This window comes from Rhinoderma darwinii, chromosome 4, assembly GCF_050947455.1.
Source record: "Rhinoderma darwinii isolate aRhiDar2 chromosome 4, aRhiDar2.hap1, whole genome shotgun sequence".
Classification (NCBI taxonomy): domain Eukaryota; kingdom Metazoa; phylum Chordata; class Amphibia; order Anura; family Rhinodermatidae; genus Rhinoderma; species Rhinoderma darwinii.
Genome location: NC_134690.1, coordinates 332212476 through 332230667, shown reverse-complemented (window position 1 = coordinate 332230667; position 18192 = coordinate 332212476).

Genomic DNA, 18192 nt, shown 5'->3' with positions numbered 1-18192 from the left:
TTTAAGTCTTGGGGAAACCAAGTACCTGTGGGCAATGAGAGCTCTATGGGAAATGGTGGCTCCTATAGGTGAAAGCAACAGATGTGTGTATCTTCCTACTCTTTCTGACCACTGACTGTCTCTAATGTTTTTTTTTGTACAGGGGGTGTTATGTTTCATAGGACAAATTAGGATGAGACAAATATTCTATAGGTTATGTGTAATGATGTGGAGGGTGTAATTTCTGGGGGGATGGATTGGGAATAGTGGGTTATTTTAGGAATTTAGAAATTGTGTCATTAGTCAGAAAAAAGTAGATCAAATCTTTAAGTCCTGGGGGCAACCAGTAGCAGTTCCCATGCCTCGATGGATATGCGTCTACTGTGATGAATGGAACCCCTCTCAAGTTGACATATGCGTCCATTGTGGTTGTCAGGAAGGAATAAGATAATTAGGGATCTGTTTTTTTTTGGCAGGAACACCCCACTCTTAGGTAAATGATTTATAGATGATCTGTGGGAAAGGATCTCAAGGCAAGTTTGATGATCCCACTGTTTATATGGCTACACGTATAATCCGTGATATACCACAGTTTCGGCTGTAACTCATGATAGGTAGATTCCCCAATCTAATGGCCACTATACTAGTTTAGGAAGGGATAGGAGGATCCAAGTTTTCACCTTCAGAGGATATCGGGTCCCATAGGGATAGAATCGTTGGATGCTATTAGAATAATTTGGATAAATTGTATAAATTATCAAAAAAACGGCATTATATTCAATTACATATGTATGAGATATGTATAAGATATGTTTTAAGATTTCCATTCCCTTTCCCCATCATTTGAATACATGGAATTAAGATGACGTCATCTAGCAATCCAAACTAATAAATAGTTGATGTGTTTGAAAGGATTCTAGGAAGAAAGTCATTACCTTATATAGAAGTATTTTTGAATGCATGCATTTGTATACATGGCATTGGTTAATGTGTGTTAAGTGAAAGCGTGAACCTATAAATAAAGGCTCCGTTCACAGCCATTTTAGATTTCTGTACATCAAACCATTGTATGTGAAATCTCTGCCGATCTGTCATTTTTGTGAATTTGATTGAATCCTGGACAAATTCTGTTATCAACAAAAGGAACTTAAGGTTGATGGAGATCACTCTAACACTTCCGTTTTCTTCTGTCCACTGACTGTTTTTAATGTTTACATTTGTACAGGGGTGTTATGTTTAATAGGACAAATTAGGATGTGACAAATATTCTATAGATTGTGAGTAATGATCTGGATGGTGTAATTTCTGGGGGGATGGGAATTGTGGGCTATGTTTTGAATGTAGAAGCCAGAAGAAAGTAGATCATATCTTTATGTCTTTGGGGCAACCAAGTACCTGTGGGCAATCAGAGCTCTATGGGAAATGGTGGCTGATATAGGTGAAAACGACAGACATGTGTATCTTCCTATTTTTTCTAACCACTGACTGTTTTTAAAGTTTTTATTTGTACAGGGGGTGTTATGTTTAATAGGACAAATTAGGATGAGAAAAATATTCTATAGGTTATGAGTAATGATGTGGAGGGTGTAATTTCTGGGGGGATGGATTGGGAATAGTGGGTTATGTTAGGAATGTAGAAATTGTGTCATTAGTCAGAAAAAAGTAGATCAAATCTTCAAGTCCTGGGGGCAACCAAGTACTTGTGCACAATCAGAGTTCTATGGAAAATGGTGGCCCCTATAGGTGAAAACAACGGAATTGAGTATACTCCTATTTTTTCTGACCACTGACTGTTATTATGTGTTTTTAAAGGGCTTCCTTATGAAAGGTTATTAATAGAGGAAGAGATATGTAGCGTTGGGAGATCATTGTAAGTGCGGATATTTTGCAATATAGGAAATATGGGAATAAATACTATGTTTGATAGGACAAAATATGGACTAACAAATATTATATCAGCTAAACATGATGTTATAAAGGGTGTCATTTCTGTGGGGCTTGGATGGGGAATGGTGTGTGTTGTTTTGAATGTAGAAATTGTGTCATTAGTCAGAAAAAAGTACATCAAATCTTTAAGTCTTGGGGAAACCAAGTACCTGTGGGCAATCAGAGCTGTATGGGAAATGGTGGCTCCTATAGGTGAAAGCAACAGATGTGTGTATCTTCCTACTCTTTCTGACCACTGACTGTCTCTAATGTTTTTTTTTGTACAGGGGGTGTTATGTTTCATAGGACAAATTAGGATGAGACAAATATTCTATAGGTTATGTGTAATGATGTGGAGGGTGTAATTTCTGGGGGGATGGATTGGGAATAGTGGGTTATTTTAGGAACTTAGAAATTGTGTCATTAGTCAGAAAAAAGTAGATCAAATCTTTAAGTCCTGGGGGCAACCAGTAGCAGTTCCCATGCCTCGATGGATATGCGTCTATTGTGATGAATGGAACCCCTCTCAAGTTGACATATGCGTCCATTGTGGTTGTCAGGAAGGAATAAGATAATTAGGGATCTGTTTTTTTTTGGCAGGAACACCCCACTCTTAGGTAAATGATTTATAGATGATCTGTGGGAAAGGATCTCAAGGCAAGTTTGATGATCCCACTGTTTATATGGCTACCCGTATAATCCGTGATATACCACAGTTTCGGCTGTAACTCATGATAGGTAGATTCCCCAATCTAATGGCCACTATACTAGTTTAGGAAGGGATAGGAGGATCCAAGTTTTCACCTTCAGAGGATATCGGGTCCCATAGGGCTAGAATCGTTGGATGCTATTAGAGTAATTTGGATAAATTGTATAAATTATCAAAAAAACGGCATTATATTCAATTAGATATGTATGAGATATGTATAAGATATGTTTTAAGATTTCCATTCCCTTTCCCCATCATTTGAATACATGGAATTAAGATGACGTCATCTAGCAATCCAAACTAATAAATAGTTGATGTGTTTGAAAGGATTCTAGGAAGAAAGTCATTACCTTATATAGAAGTATTTTTGAATGCATGCATTTGTATACATGGCATTGGTTAATGTGTGTTAAGTGAAAGCGTGAACCTATAAATAAAGGCTCCGTTCACAGCCATTTTAGATTTCTGTACATCAAACCATTGTATGTGAAATCTCTGCCGATCTGTCATTTTTGTGAATTTGATTGAATCCTGGACAAATTCTGTTATCAACAAAAGGAACTTAAGGTTGATGGAGATCACTCTAACACTTCCGTTTTCTTCTGTCCACTGACTGTTTTTAATGTTTACATTTGTACAGGGGTGTTATGTTTAATAGGACAAATTAGGATGTGACAAATATTCTATAGACTGTGAGTAATGATCTGGATGGTGTAATTTCTGGGGGGATGGGAATTGTGGGCTATGTTTTGAATGTAGAAGCCAGAAGAAAGTAGATCATATCTTTATGTCTTTGGGGCAACCAAGTACCTGTGGGCAATCAGAGCTCTATGGGAAATGGTGGCTGATATAGGTGAAAACTACAGACATGTGTATCTTCCTATTTTTTCTAACCACTGACTGTTTTTAAAGTTTTTATTTGTACAGGGGGTGTTATGTTTAATAGGACAAATTAGGATGAGAAAAATATTCTATAGGTTATGAGTAATGATGTGGAGGGTGTAATTTCTGGGGGGATGGATTGGGAATAGTGGGTTATGTTAGGAATGTAGAAATTGTGTCATTAGTCAGAAAAAAGTAGATCAAATCTTTAAGTCCTGGGGGCAACCAAGTACTTGTGCACAATCAGAGTTCTATGGAAAATGGTGGCCCCTATAGGTGAAAACAACGGAATTGAGTATACTCCTATTTTTTCTGACCACTGACTGTTATTATGTTTTTTTAAAGGGCTTCCTTATGAAAGGTTATTATTAGAGGAAGAGATATGTAGCGTTGGGAGATCATTGTAAGTGCGGATATTTTGCAATATAGGAAATATGGGAATAAATACTATGTTTGATAGGACAAAATATGGACTAACAAATATTATATCAGCTAAACATGATGTTATAAAGGGTGTCATTTCTGTGGGGCTTGGATGGGGAATGGTGTGTGTTGTTTTGAATGTAGAAATTGTGTCATTAGTCAGAAAAAAGTACATCAAATCTTTAAGTCTTGGGGAAACCAAGTACCTGTGGGCAATCAGAGCTCTATGGGAAATGGTGGCTCCTATAGGTGAAAGCAACAGATGTGTGTATCTTCCTACTCTTTCTGACCACTGACTGTCTCTAATGTTTTTTTTTTGTACACGGGGTGTTATGTTTCATAGGACAAATTAGGATGAGACAAATATTCTATAGGTTATGTGTAATGATGTGGAGGGTGTAATTTCTGGGGGGATGGATTGGGAATAGTGGGTTATTTTAGGAACTTAGAAATTGTGTCATTAGTCAGAAAAAAGTAGATCAAATCTTTAAGTCCTGGGGGCAACCAGTAGCAGTTCCCATGCCTCGATGGATATGCGTCTATTGTGATGAATGGAACCCCTCTCAAGTTGACATATGCGTCCATTGTGGTTGTCAGGAAGGAATAAGATAATTAGGGATCTGTTTTTTTTTGGCAGGAACACCCCACTCTTAGGTAAATGATTTATAGATGATCTGTGGGAAAGGATCTCAAGGCAAGTTTGATGATCCCACTGTTTATATGGCTACCCGTATAATCCGTGATATACCACAGTTTCGGCTGTAACTCATGATAGGTAGATTCCCCAATCTAATGGCCACTATACTAGTTTAGGAAGGGATAGGAGGATCCAAGTTTTCTCCTTCAGAGGATATCGGGTCCCATAGGGCTAGAATCGTTGGATGCTATTAGAGTAATTTGGATAAATTGTATAAATTATCAAAAAAACTGCATTATATTCAATTAGATATGTATGAGATATGTATAAGATATGTTTTAAGATTTCCATTCCCTTTCCCCATCATTTGAATACATGGAATTAAGATGACGTCATCTAGCAATCCAAACTAATAAATAGTTGATGTGTTTGAAAGGATTCTAGGAAGAAAGTCATTACCTTATATAGAAGTATTTTTGAATGCATGCATTTGTATACATGGCATTGGTTAATGTGTGTTAAGTGAAAGCGTGAACCTATAAATAAAGGCTCCGTTCACAGCCATTTTAGATTTCTGTACATCAAACCATTGTATGTGAAATCTCTGCCGATCTGTCATTTTTGTGAATTTGATTGAATCCTGGACAAATTCTGTTATCAACAAAAGGAACTTAAGGTTGATGGAGATCACTCTAACACTTCCGTTTTCTTCTGTCCACTGACTGTTTTTAATGTTTACATTTGTACAGGGGTGTTAGGGCAAATTAGGATGTGACAAATATTCTATAGATTGTGAGTAATGATCTGGATGGTGTAATTTCTGGGGGGATGGGAATTGTGGGCTATGTTTTGAATGTAGAAGCCAGAAGAAAGTAGATCATATCTTTATGTCTTTGGGGCAACCAAGTACCTGTGGGCAATCAGAGCTCTATGGGAAATGGTGGCTGATATAGGTGAAAACGACAGACATGTGTATCTTCCTATTTTTTCTAACCACTGACTGTTTTTAAAGTTTTTATTTGTACAGGGGGTGTTATGTTTAATAGGACAAATTAGGATGAGAAAAATATTCTATAGGTTATGAGTAATGATGTGGAGGGTGTAATTTCTGGGGGGATGGATTGGGAATAGTGGGTTATGTTAGGAATGTAGAAATTGTGTCATTAGTCAGAAAAAAGTAGATCAAATCTTTAAGTCCTGGGGGCAACCAAGTACTTGTGCACAATCAGAGTTCTATGGAAAATGGTGGCCCCTATAGGTGAAAACAACGGAATTGAGTATACTCCTATTTTTTCTGACCACTGACTGTTATTATGTTTTTTTAAAGGGCTTCCTTATGAAAGGTTATTAATAGAGGAAGAGATATGTAGCGTTGGGAGATCATTGTAAGTGCGGATATTTTGCAATATAGGAAATATGGGAATAAATACTATGTTTGATAGGACAAAATATGGACTAACAAATATTATATCGGCTAAACATGATGTTATAAAGGGTGTCATTTCTGTGGGGCTTGGATGGGGAATGGTGTGTGTTGTTTTGAATGTAGAAATTGTGTCATTAGTCAGAAAAAAGTACATCAAATCTTTAAGTCTTGGGGAAACCAAGTACCTGTGGGCAATCAGAGCTCTATGGGAAATGGTGGCTCCTATAGGTGAAAACAACAGATGTGTGTATCTTCCTACTCTTTCTGACCACTGACTGTCTCTAATGTTTTTATTTGTACAGGGGGTGTTATGTTTCATAGGACAAATTAGGATGAGACAAATATTCTATAGGTTATGTGTAATGATGTGGAGGGTGTATTTTCTGGGGGGATGGATTGGGAATAGTGGGTTATGTTAGGAATTTAGAAATTGTGTCATTAGTCAGAAAAAAGTAGATCAAATCTTTAAGTCCTGGGGGCAACCAGTAGCAGTTCCCATGCCTCGATGGATATGCGTCTACTGTGATGAATGGAACCCCTCTCAAGTTGACATATGCGTCCATTGTGGTTGTCAGGAAGGAATAAGATAATTAGGGATCTGTTTTTTTTTGGCAGGAACACCCCACTCTTAGGTAAATGATTTATAGATGATCTGTGGGAAAGGATCTCAAGGCAAGTTTGATGATCCCACTGTTTATATGGCTACCCGTATAATCCGTGATATACCACAGTTTCGGCTGTAACTCATGATAGGTAGATTCCCCAATCTAATGGCCACTATACTAGTTTAGGAAGGGATAGGAGGATCCAAGTTTTCACCTTCAGAGGATATCGGGTCCCATAGGGATAGAATCGTTGGATGCTATTAGAGTAATTTGGATAAATTGTATAAATTATCAAAAAAACGGCATTATATTCAATTAGATATGTATGAGATATGTATAAGATATGTTTTAAGATTTCCATTCCCTTTCCCCATCATTTGAATACATGGAATTAAGATGACGTCATCTAGCAATCCAAACTAATAAATAGTTGATGTGTTTGAAAGGATTCTAGGAAGAAAGTCATTACCTTATATAGAAGTATTTTTGAATGCATGCATTTGTATACATGGCATTGGTTAATGTGTGTTAAGTGAAAGCGTGAACCTATAAATAAAGGCTCCGTTCACAGCCATTTTAGATTTCTGTACATCAAACCATTGTATGTGAAATCTCTGCCGATCTGTCATTTTTGTGAATTTGATTGAATCCTGGACAAATTCTGTTATCAACAAAAGGAACTTAAGGTTGATGGAGATCACTCTAACACTTCCGTTTTCTTCTGTCCACTGACTGTTTTTAATGTTTACATTTGTACAGGGGTGTTATGTTTAATAGGACAAATTAGGATGTGACAAATATTCTATAGATTATGAGTAATGATCTGGATGGTGTAATTTCTGGGGGGATGGGAATTGTGGGCTATGTTTTGAATGTAGAAGCCAGAAGAAAGTAGATCATATCTTTATGTCTTTGGGGCAACCAAGTACCTGTGGGCAATCAGAGCTCTATGGGAAATGGTGGCTGATATAGGTGAAAACGACAGACATGTGTATCTTCCTATTTTTTCTAACCACTGACTGTTTTTAAAGTTTTTATTTGTACAGGGGGTGTTATGTTTAATAGGACAAATTAGGATGAGAAAAATATTCTATAGGTTATGAGTAATGATGTGGAGGGTGTAATTTCTGGGGGGATGGATTGGGAATAGTGGGTTATGTTAGGAATGTAGAAATTGTGTCATTAGTCAGAAAAAAGTAGATCAAATCTTTAAGTCCTGGGGGCAACCAAGTACTTGTGCACAATCAGAGTTCTATGGAAAATGGTGGCCCCTATAGGTGAAAACAACGGAATTGAGTATACTCCTATTTTTTCTGACCACTGACTGTTATTATGTTTTTTTAAAGGGCTTCCTTATGAAAGGTTATTAATAGAGGAAGAGATATGTAGCGTTGGGAGATCATTGTAAGTGCGGATATTTTGCAATATAGGAAATATGGGAATAAATACTATGTTTGATAGGACAAAATATGGACTAACAAATATTATATCTGCTAAACATGATGTTATAAAGGGTGTCATTTCTGTGGGGCTTGGATGGGGAATGGTGTGTGTTGTTTTGAATGTAGAAATTGTGTCATTAGTCAGAAAAAAGTACATCAAATCTTTAAGTCTTGGGGAAACCAAGTACCTTTGGGCAATCAGAGCTCTATGGGAAATGGTGGCTGCTATAGGTGAAAGCAACAGATGTGTGTATCTTCCTACTCTTTCTGACCACTGACTGTCTCTAATGTTTTTATTTGTACAGGGGGTGTTATGTTTCATAGGACAAATTAAGATGAGACAAATATTCTATAGGTTATGTGTAATGATGTGGAGGGTGTAATTTCTGGGGGGATGGATTGGGAATAGTGGGTTATCTTAGGAATTTAGAAATTGTGTCATTAGTCCGAAAAAAGTAGATCAAATCTTTAAGTCCTGGGGGCAACCAGTAGCAGTTCGCATGCCTCGATGGATATGCGTCTACTGTGATGAATGGAACCCCTCTCAAGTTGACATATGCGTCCATTGTGGTTGTCAGGAAGGAATAAGATAATTAGGGATCTGTTTTTTTTTGGCAGGAACACCCCACTCTTAGGTAAATGATTTATAGATGATCTGTGGGAAAGGATCTCAAGGCAAGTTTGATGATCCCACTGTTTATATGGCTAGCCGTATAATCCGTGATATACCACAGTTTCGGCTGTAACTCATGATAGGTAGATTCCCCAATCTAATGGCCACTATACTAGTTTAGGAAGGGATAGGAGGATCCAAGTTTTCACCTTCAGAGGATATCGGGTCCCATAGGGCTAGAATCGTTGGATGCTATTAGAGTAATTTGGATAAATTGTATAAATTATCAAAAAAACGGCATTATATTCAATTAGATATGTATGAGATATGTATAAGATATGTTTTAAGATTTCCATTCCCTTTCCCCATCATTTGAATACATGGAATTAAGATGACGTCATCTAGCAATCCAAACTAATAAATAGTTGATGTGTTTGAAAGGATTCTAGGAAGAAAGTCATTACCTTATATAGAAGTATTTTTGAATGCATGCATTTGTATACATGGCATTGGTTAATGTGTGTTAAGTGAAAACGTGAACCTATAAATAAAGGCTCCGTTCACAGCCATTTTAGATTTCTGTACATCAAACCATTGTATGTGAAATCTCTGCCGATCTGTCATTTTTGTGAATTTGATTGAATCCTGGACAAATTCTGTTATCAACAAAAGGAACTTAAGGTTGATGGAGATCACTCTAACACTTCCGTTTTCTTCTGTCCACTGACTGTTTTTAATGTTTACATTTGTACAGGGGTGTTATGTTTAATAGGACAAATTAGGATGTGACAAATATTCTATAGATTGTGAGTAATGATCTGGATGGTGTAATTTCTGGGGGGATGGGAATTGTGGGCTATGTTTTGAATGTAGAAGCCAGAAGAAAGTAGATCATATCTTTATGTCTTTGGGGCAACCAAGTACCTGTGGGCAATCAGAGCTCTATGGGAAATGGTGGCTGATATAGGTGAAAACGACAGACATGTGTATCTTCCTATTTTTTCTAACCACTGACTGTTTTTAAAGTTTTTATTTGTACAGGGGGTGTTATGTTTAATAGGACAAATTAGGATGAGAAAAATATTCTATAGGTTATGAGTAATGATGTGGAGGGTGTAATTTCTGGGGGGATGGATTGGGAATAGTGGGTTATGTTAGGAATGTAGAAATTGTGTCATTAGTCAGAAAAAAGTAGATCAAATCTTTAAGTCCTGGGGGCAACCAAGTACTTGTGCACAATCAGAGTTCTATGGAAAATGGTGGCCCCTATAGGTGAAAACAACGGAATTGAGTATACTCCTATTTTTTCTGACCACTGACTGTTATTATGTTTTTTTAAAGGGCTTCCTTATGAAAGGTTATTAATAGAGGAAGAGATATGTAGCGTTGGGAGATCATTGTAAGTGCGGATATTTAGCAATATAGGAAATATGGGAATAAATACTATGTTTGATAGGACAAAATATGGACTAACAAATATTATATCGGCTAAAAATGATGTTATAAAGGGTGTCATTTCTGTGGGGCTTGGATGGGGAATGGTGTGTGTTGTTTTGAATGTAGAAATTGTGTCATTAGTCAGAAAAAAGTACATCAAATCTTTAAGTCTTGGGGAAACCAAGTACCTGTGGGCAATCAGAGCTCTATGGGAAATGGTGGCTCCTATAGGTGAAAGCAACAGATGTGTGTATCTTCCTACTCTTTCTGACCACTGACTGTCTCTAATGTTTTTTTTTTGTACAGGGGGTGTTATGTTTCATAGGACAAATTAGGATGAGACAAATATTCTATAGGTTATGTGTAATGATGTGGAGGGTGTAATTTCTGGGGGGATGGATTGGGAATAGTGGGTTATTTTAGGAACTTAGAAATTGTGTCATTAGTCAGAAAAAAGTAGATCAAATCTTTAAGTCCTGGGGGCAACCAGTAGCAGTTCCCATGCCTCGATGGATATGCGTCTATTGTGATGAATGGAACCCCTCTCAAGTTGACATATGCGTCCATTGTGGTTGTCAGGAAGGAATAAGATAATTAGGGATCTGTTTTTTTTTGGCAGGAACACCCCACTCTTAGGTAAATGATTTATAGATGATCTGTGGGAAAGGATCTCAAGGCAAGTTTGATGATCCCACTGTTTATATGGCTACCCGTATAATCCGTGATATACCACAGTTTCGGCTGTAACTCATGATAGGTAGATTCCCCAATCTAATGGCCACTATACTAGTTTAGGAAGGGATAGGAGGATCCAAGTTTTCTCCTTCAGAGGATATCGGGTCCCATAGGGCTAGAATCGTTGGATGCTATTAGAGTAATTTGGATAAATTGTATAAATTATCAAAAAAACGGCATTATATTCAATTAGATATGTATGAGATATGTATAAGATATGTTTTAAGATTTCTATTCCCTTTCCCCATCATTTGAATACATGGAATTAAGATGACGTCATCTAGCAATCCAAACTAATAAATAGTTGATGTGTTTGAAAGGATTCTAGGAAGAAAGTCATTACCTTATATAGAAGTATTTTTGAATGCATGCATTTGTATACATGGCATTGGTTAATGTGTGTTAAGTGAAAGCGTGAACCTATAAATAAAGGCTCCGTTCACAGCCATTTTAGATTTCTGTACATCAAACCATTGTATGTGAAATCTCTGCCGATCTGTCATTTTTGTGAATTTGATTGAATCCTGGACAAATTCTGTTATCAACAAAAGGAACTTAAGGTTGATGGAGATCACTCTAACACTTCCGTTTTCTTCTGTCCACTGACTGTTTTTAATGTTTACATTTGTACAGGGGTGTTATGTTTAATAGGACAAATTAGGATGTGACAAATATTCTATAGATTGTGAGTAATGATCTGGATGGTGTAATTTCTGGGGGGATGGGAATTGTGGGCTATGTTTTGAATGTAGAAGCCAGAAGAAAGTAGATCATATCTTTATGTCTTTGGGGCAACCAAGTACCTGTGGGCAATCAGAGCTCTATGGGAAATGGTGGCTGATATAGGTGAAAACGACAGACATGTGTATCTTCCTATTTTTTCTAACCACTGACTGTTTTTAAAGTTTTTATTTGTACAGGGGGTGTTATGTTTAATAGGACAAATTAGGATGAGAAAAATATTCTATAGGTTATGAGTAATGATGTGGAGGGTGTAATTTCTGGGGGGATGGATTGGGAATAGTGGGTTATGTTAGGAATGTAGAAATTGTGTCATTAGTCAGAAAAAAGTAGATCAAATCTTTAAGTCCTGGGGGCAACCAAGTACTTGTGCACAATCAGAGTTCTATGGAAAATGGTGGCCCCTATAGGTGAAAACAACGGAATTGAGTATACTCCTATTTTTTCTGACCACTGACTGTTATTATGTTTTTTTAAAGGGCTTCCTTATGAAAGGTTATTAATAGAGGAAGAGATATGTAGCGTTGGGAGATCATTGTAAGTGCGGATATTTTGCAATATAGGAAATATGGGAATAAATACTATGTTTGATAGGACAAAATATGGACTAACAAATATTATATCGGCTAAACATGATGTTATAAAGGGTGTCATTTCTGTGGGGCTTGGATGGGGAATGGTGTGTGTTGTTTTGAATGTAGAAATTGTGTCATTAGTCAGAAAAAAGTACATCAAATCTTTAAGTCTTGGGGAAACCAAGTACCTGTGGGCAATCAGAGCTCTATGGGAAATGGTGGCTCCTATAGGTGAAAGCAACAGATGTGTGTATCTTCCTACTCTTTCTGACCACTGACTGTCTCTAATGTTTTTTTTTTGTACAGGGGGTGTTATGTTTCATAGGACAAATTAGGATGAGACAAATATTCTATAGGTTATGTGTAATGATGTGGAGGGTGTAATTTCTGGGGGGATGGATTGGGAATAGTGGGTTATTTTAGGAACTTAGAAATTGTGTCATTAGTCAGAAAAAAGTAGATCAAATCTTTAAGTCCTGGAGGCAACCAGTAGCAGTTCCCATGCCTCGATGGATATGCGTCTATTGTGATGAATGGAACCCCTCTCAAGTTGACATATGCGTCCATTGTGGTTGTCAGGAAGGAATAAGATAATTAGGGATCTGTTTTTTTTTGGCAGGAACACCCCACTCTTAGGTAAATGATTTATAGATGATCTGTGGGAAAGGATCTCAAGGCAAGTTTGATGATCCCACTGTTTATATGGCTACCCGTATAATCCGTGATATACCACAGTTTCGGCTGTAACTCATGATAGGTAGATTCCCCAATCTAATGGCCACTATACTAGTTTAGGAAGGGATAGGAGGATCCAAGTTTTCTCCTTCAGAGGATATCGGGTCCCATAGGGATAGAATCGTTGGATGCTATTAGAGTAATTTGGATAAATTGTATAAATTATCAAAAAAACGGCATTATATTCAATTAGATATGTATGAGATATGTATAAGATATGTTTTAAGATTTCCATTCCCTTTCCCCATCATTTGAATACATGGAATTAAGATGACGTCATCTAGCAATCCAAACTAATAAATAGTTGATGTGTTTGAAAGGATTCTAGGAAGAAAGTCATTACCTTATATAGAAGTATTTTTGAATGCATGCATTTGTATACATGGCATTGGTTAATGTGTGTTAAGTGAAAGCGTGAACCTATAAATAAAGGCTCCGTTCACAGCCATTTTAGATTTCTGTACATCAAACTATTGTATGTGAAATTTCTGCCGATCTGTCATTTTTGTGAATTTGATTGAATCCTGGACAAATTCTGTTATCAACAAAAGGAACTTAAGGTTGATGGAGATCACTCTAACACTTCCGTTTTCTTCTGTCCACTGACTGTTTTTAATGTTTACATTTGTACAGGGGTGTTATGTTTAATAGGACAAATTAGGATGTGACAAATATTCTATAGATTATGAGTAATGATCTGGATGGTGTAATTTCTGGGGGGATGGGAATTGTGGGCTATGTTTTGAATGTAGAAGCCAGAAGAAAGTAGATCATATCTTTATGTCTTTGGGGCAACCAAGTACCTGTGGGCAATCAGAGCTCTATGGGAAATGGTGGCTGATATAGGTGAAAACGACAGACATGTGTATCTTCCTATTTTTTCTAACCACTGACTGTTTTTAAAGTTTTTATTTGTACAGGGGGTGTTATGTTTAATAGGACAAATTAGGATGAGAAAAATATTCTATAGGTTATGAGTAATGATGTGGAGGGTGTAATTTCTGGGGGGATGGATTGGGAATAGTGGGTTATGTTAGGAATGTAGAAATTATGTCATTAGTCAGAAAAAAGTAGATCAAATCTTTAAGTCCTGGGGGCCACCAAGTGCTTGTGCACAATCAGAGTTCTATGGAAAATGGTGGCCCCTATAGGTGAAAACAACGGAATTGAGTATACTCCTATTTTTTCTGACCACTGACTGTTATTATGTTTTTTTAAAGGGCTTCCTTATGAAAGGTTATTAATAGAGGAAGAGATATGTAGCGTTGGGAGATCATTGTAAGTGCGGATATTTTGCAATATAGGAAATATGGGAATAAATACTATGTTTGATAGGACAAAATATCGACTAACAAATATTATATCGGCTAAACATGATGTTATAAAGGGTGTCATTTCTGTGGGGCTTGGATGGGGAATGGTGTGTGTTGTTTTGAATGTAGAAATTGTGTCATTAGTCAGAAAAAAGTACATCAAATCTTTAAGTCTTGGGGAAACCAAGTACCTGTGGGCAATCAGAGCTCTATGGGAAATGGTGGTTCCTATAGGTGAAAGCAACAGATGTGTGTATCTTCCTACTCTTTCTGACCACTGACTGTCTCTAATGTTTTTATTTGTACAGGGGGTGTTATGTTTCATAGGACAAATTAGGATGAGACAAATATTCTATAGGTTATGTGTAATGATGTGGAGGGTGTAATTTCTGGGGGGATGGATTGGGAATAGTGGGTTATGTTAGGAATTTAGAAATCGTGTCATTAGTCAGAAAAAAGTAGATCAAATCTTTAAGTCCTGGGGGCAACCAGTAGCAGTTCCCATGCCTCGATGGATATGCGTCTACTGTGATGAATGGAACCCCTCTCAAGTTGACATATGCGTCCATTGTGGTTGTCAGGAAGGAATAAGATAATTAGGGATCTGTTTTTTTTTTGGCAGGAACACCCCACTCTTAGGTAAATGATTTATAGATGATCTGTGGGAAAGGATCTCAAGGCAAGTTTGATGATCCCACTGTTTATATGGCTACCCGTATAATCCGTGATATACCACAGTTTCGGCTGTAACTCATGATAGGTAGATTCCCCAATCTAATGGCCGCTATACTAGTTTAGGAAGGGATAGGAGGATCCAAGTTTTCACCTTCAGAGGATATCGGGTCCCATAGGGCTAGAATCGTTGGATGCTATTAGAGTAATTTGGATAAATTGTATAAATTATCAAAAAAACGGCATTATATTCAATTAGATATGTATGAGATATGTATAAGATATGTTTTAAGATTTCTATTCCCTTTCCCCATCATTTGAATACATGGAATTAAGATGACGTCATCTAGCAATCCAAACTAATAAATAGTTGATGTGTTTGAAAGGATTCTAGGAAGAAAGTCATTACCTTATATAGAAGTATTTTTGAATGCATGCATTTGTATACATGGCATTGGTTAATGTGTGTTAAGTGAAAGCGTGAACCTATAAATAAAGGCTCCGTTCACAGCCATTTTAGATTTCTGTACATCAAACCATTGTATGTGAAATCTCTGCCGATCTGTCATTTTTGTGAATTTGATTGAATCCTGGACAAATTCTGTTATCAACAAAAGGAACTTAAGGTTGATGGAGATCACTCTAACACTTCCGTTTTCTTCTGTCCACTGACTGTTTTTAATGTTTACATTTGTACAGGGGTGTTAGCACAAATTAGGATGTGACAAATATTCTATAGATTGTGAGTAATGATCTGGATGGTGTAATTTCTGGGGGGATGGGAATTGTGGGCTATGTTTTGAATGTAGAAGCCAGAAGAAAGTAGATCATATCTTTATGTCTTTGGGGCAACCAAGTACCTGTGGGCAATCAGAGCTCTATGGGAAATGGTGGCTGATATAGGTGAAAACGACAGACATGTGTATCTTCCTATTTTTTCTAACCACTGACTGTTTTTAAAGTTTTTATTTGTACAGGGGGTGTTATGTTTAATAGGACAAATTAGGATGAGAAAAATATTCTATAGGTTATGAGTAATGATGTGGAGGGTGTAATTTCTGGGGGGATGGATTGGGAATAGTGGGTTATGTTAGGAATGTAGAAATTGTGTCATTTGTCAGAAAAAAGTAGATCAAATCTTTAAGTCCTGGGGGCAACCAAGTACTTGTGCACAATCAGAGTTCTATGGAAAATGGTGGCCCCTATAGGTGAAAACAACGGAATTGAGTATACTCCTATTTTTTCTGACCACTGACTGTTATTATGTTTTTTTAAAGGGCTTCCTTATGAAAGGTTATTAATAGAGGAAGAGATATGTAGCGTTGGGAGATCATTGTAAGTGCGGATATTTTGCAATATAGGAAATATGGGAATAAATACTATGTTTGATAGGACAAAATATGGACTAACAAATATTATATCGGCTAAACATGATGTTATAAAGGGTGTCATTTCTGTGGGGCTTGGATGGGGAATGGTGTGTGTTGTTTTGAATGTAGAAATTGTGTCATTAGTCAGAAAAAAGTACATCAAATCTTTAAGTCTTGGGGAAACCAAGTACCTGTGGGCAATCAGAGCTCTATGGGAAATGGTGGCTCCTATAGGTGAAAGCAACAGATGTGTGTATCTTCCTACTCTTTCTGACCACTGACTGTCTCTAATGTTTTTTTTTTGTACAGGGGGTGTTATGTTTCATAGGACAAATTAGGATGAGACAAATATTCTATAGGTTATGTGTAATGATGTGGAGGGTGTAATTTCTGGGGGGATGGATTGGGAATAGTGGGTTATTTTAGGAACTTAGAAATTGTGTCATTAGTCAGAAAAAAGTAGATCAAATCTTTAAGTCCTGGAGGCAACCAGTAGCAGTTCCCATGCCTCGATGGATATGCGTCTATTGTGATGAATGGAACCCCTCTCAAGTTGACATATGCGTCCATTGTGGTTGTCAGGAAGGAATAAGATAATTAGGGATCTGTTTTTTTTTGGCAGGAACACCCCACTCTTAGGTAAATGATTTATAGATGATCTGTGGGAAAGGATCTCAAGGCAAGTTTGATGATCCCACTGTTTATATGGCTACCCGTATAATCCGTGATATACCACAGTTTCGGCTGTAACTCATGATAGGTAGATTCCCCAATCTAATGGCCACTATACTAGTTTAGGAAGGGATAGGAGGATCCAAGTTTTCTCCTTCAGAGGATATCGGGTCCCATAGGGATAGAATCGTTGGATGCTATTAGAGTAATTTGGATAAATTGTATAAATTATCAAAAAAACGGCATTATATTCAATTAGATATGTATGAGATATGTATAAGATATGTTTTAAGATTTCCATTCCCTTTCCCCATCATTTGAATACATGGAATTAAGATGACGTCATCTAGCAATCCAAACTAATAAATAGTTGATGTGTTTGAAAGGATTCTAGGAAGAAAGTCATTACCTTATATAGAAGTATTTTTGAATGCATGCATTTGTATACATGGCATTGGTTAATGTGTGTTAAGTGAAAGCGTGAACCTATAAATAAAGGCTCCGTTCACAGCCATTTTAGATTTCTGTACATCAAACTATTGTATGTGAAATTTCTGCCGATCTGTCATTTTTGTGAATTTGATTGAATCCTGGACAAATTCTGTTATCAACAAAAGGAACTTAAGGTTGATGGAGATCACTCTAACACTTCCGTTTTCTTCTGTCCACTGACTGTTTTTAATGTTTACATTTGTACAGGGGTGTTATGTTTAATAGGACAAATTAGGATGTGACAAATATTCTATAGATTATGAGTAATGATCTGGATGGTGTAATTTCTGGGGGGATGGGAATTGTGGGCTATGTTTTGAATGTAGAAGCCAGAAGAAAGTAGATCATATCTTTATGTCTTTGGGGCAACCAAGTACCTGTGGGCAATCAGAGCTCTATGGGAAATGGTGGCTGATATAGGTGAAAACGACAGACATGTGTATCTTCCTATTTTTTCTAACCACTGACTGTTTTTAAAGTTTTTATTTGTACAGGGGGTGTTATGTTTAATAGGACAAATTAGGATGAGAAAAATATTCTATAGGTTATGAGTAATGATGTGGAGGGTGTAATTTCTGGGGGGATGGATTGGGAATAGTGGGTTATGTTAGGAATGTAGAAATTATGTCATTAGTCAGAAAAAAGTAGATCAAATCTTTAAGTCCTGGGGGCCACCAAGTGCTTGTGCACAATCAGAGTTCTATGGAAAATGGTGGCCCCTATAGGTGAAAACAACGGAATTGAGTATACTCCTATTTTTTCTGACCACTGACTGTTATTATGTTTTTTTAAAGGGCTTCCTTATGAA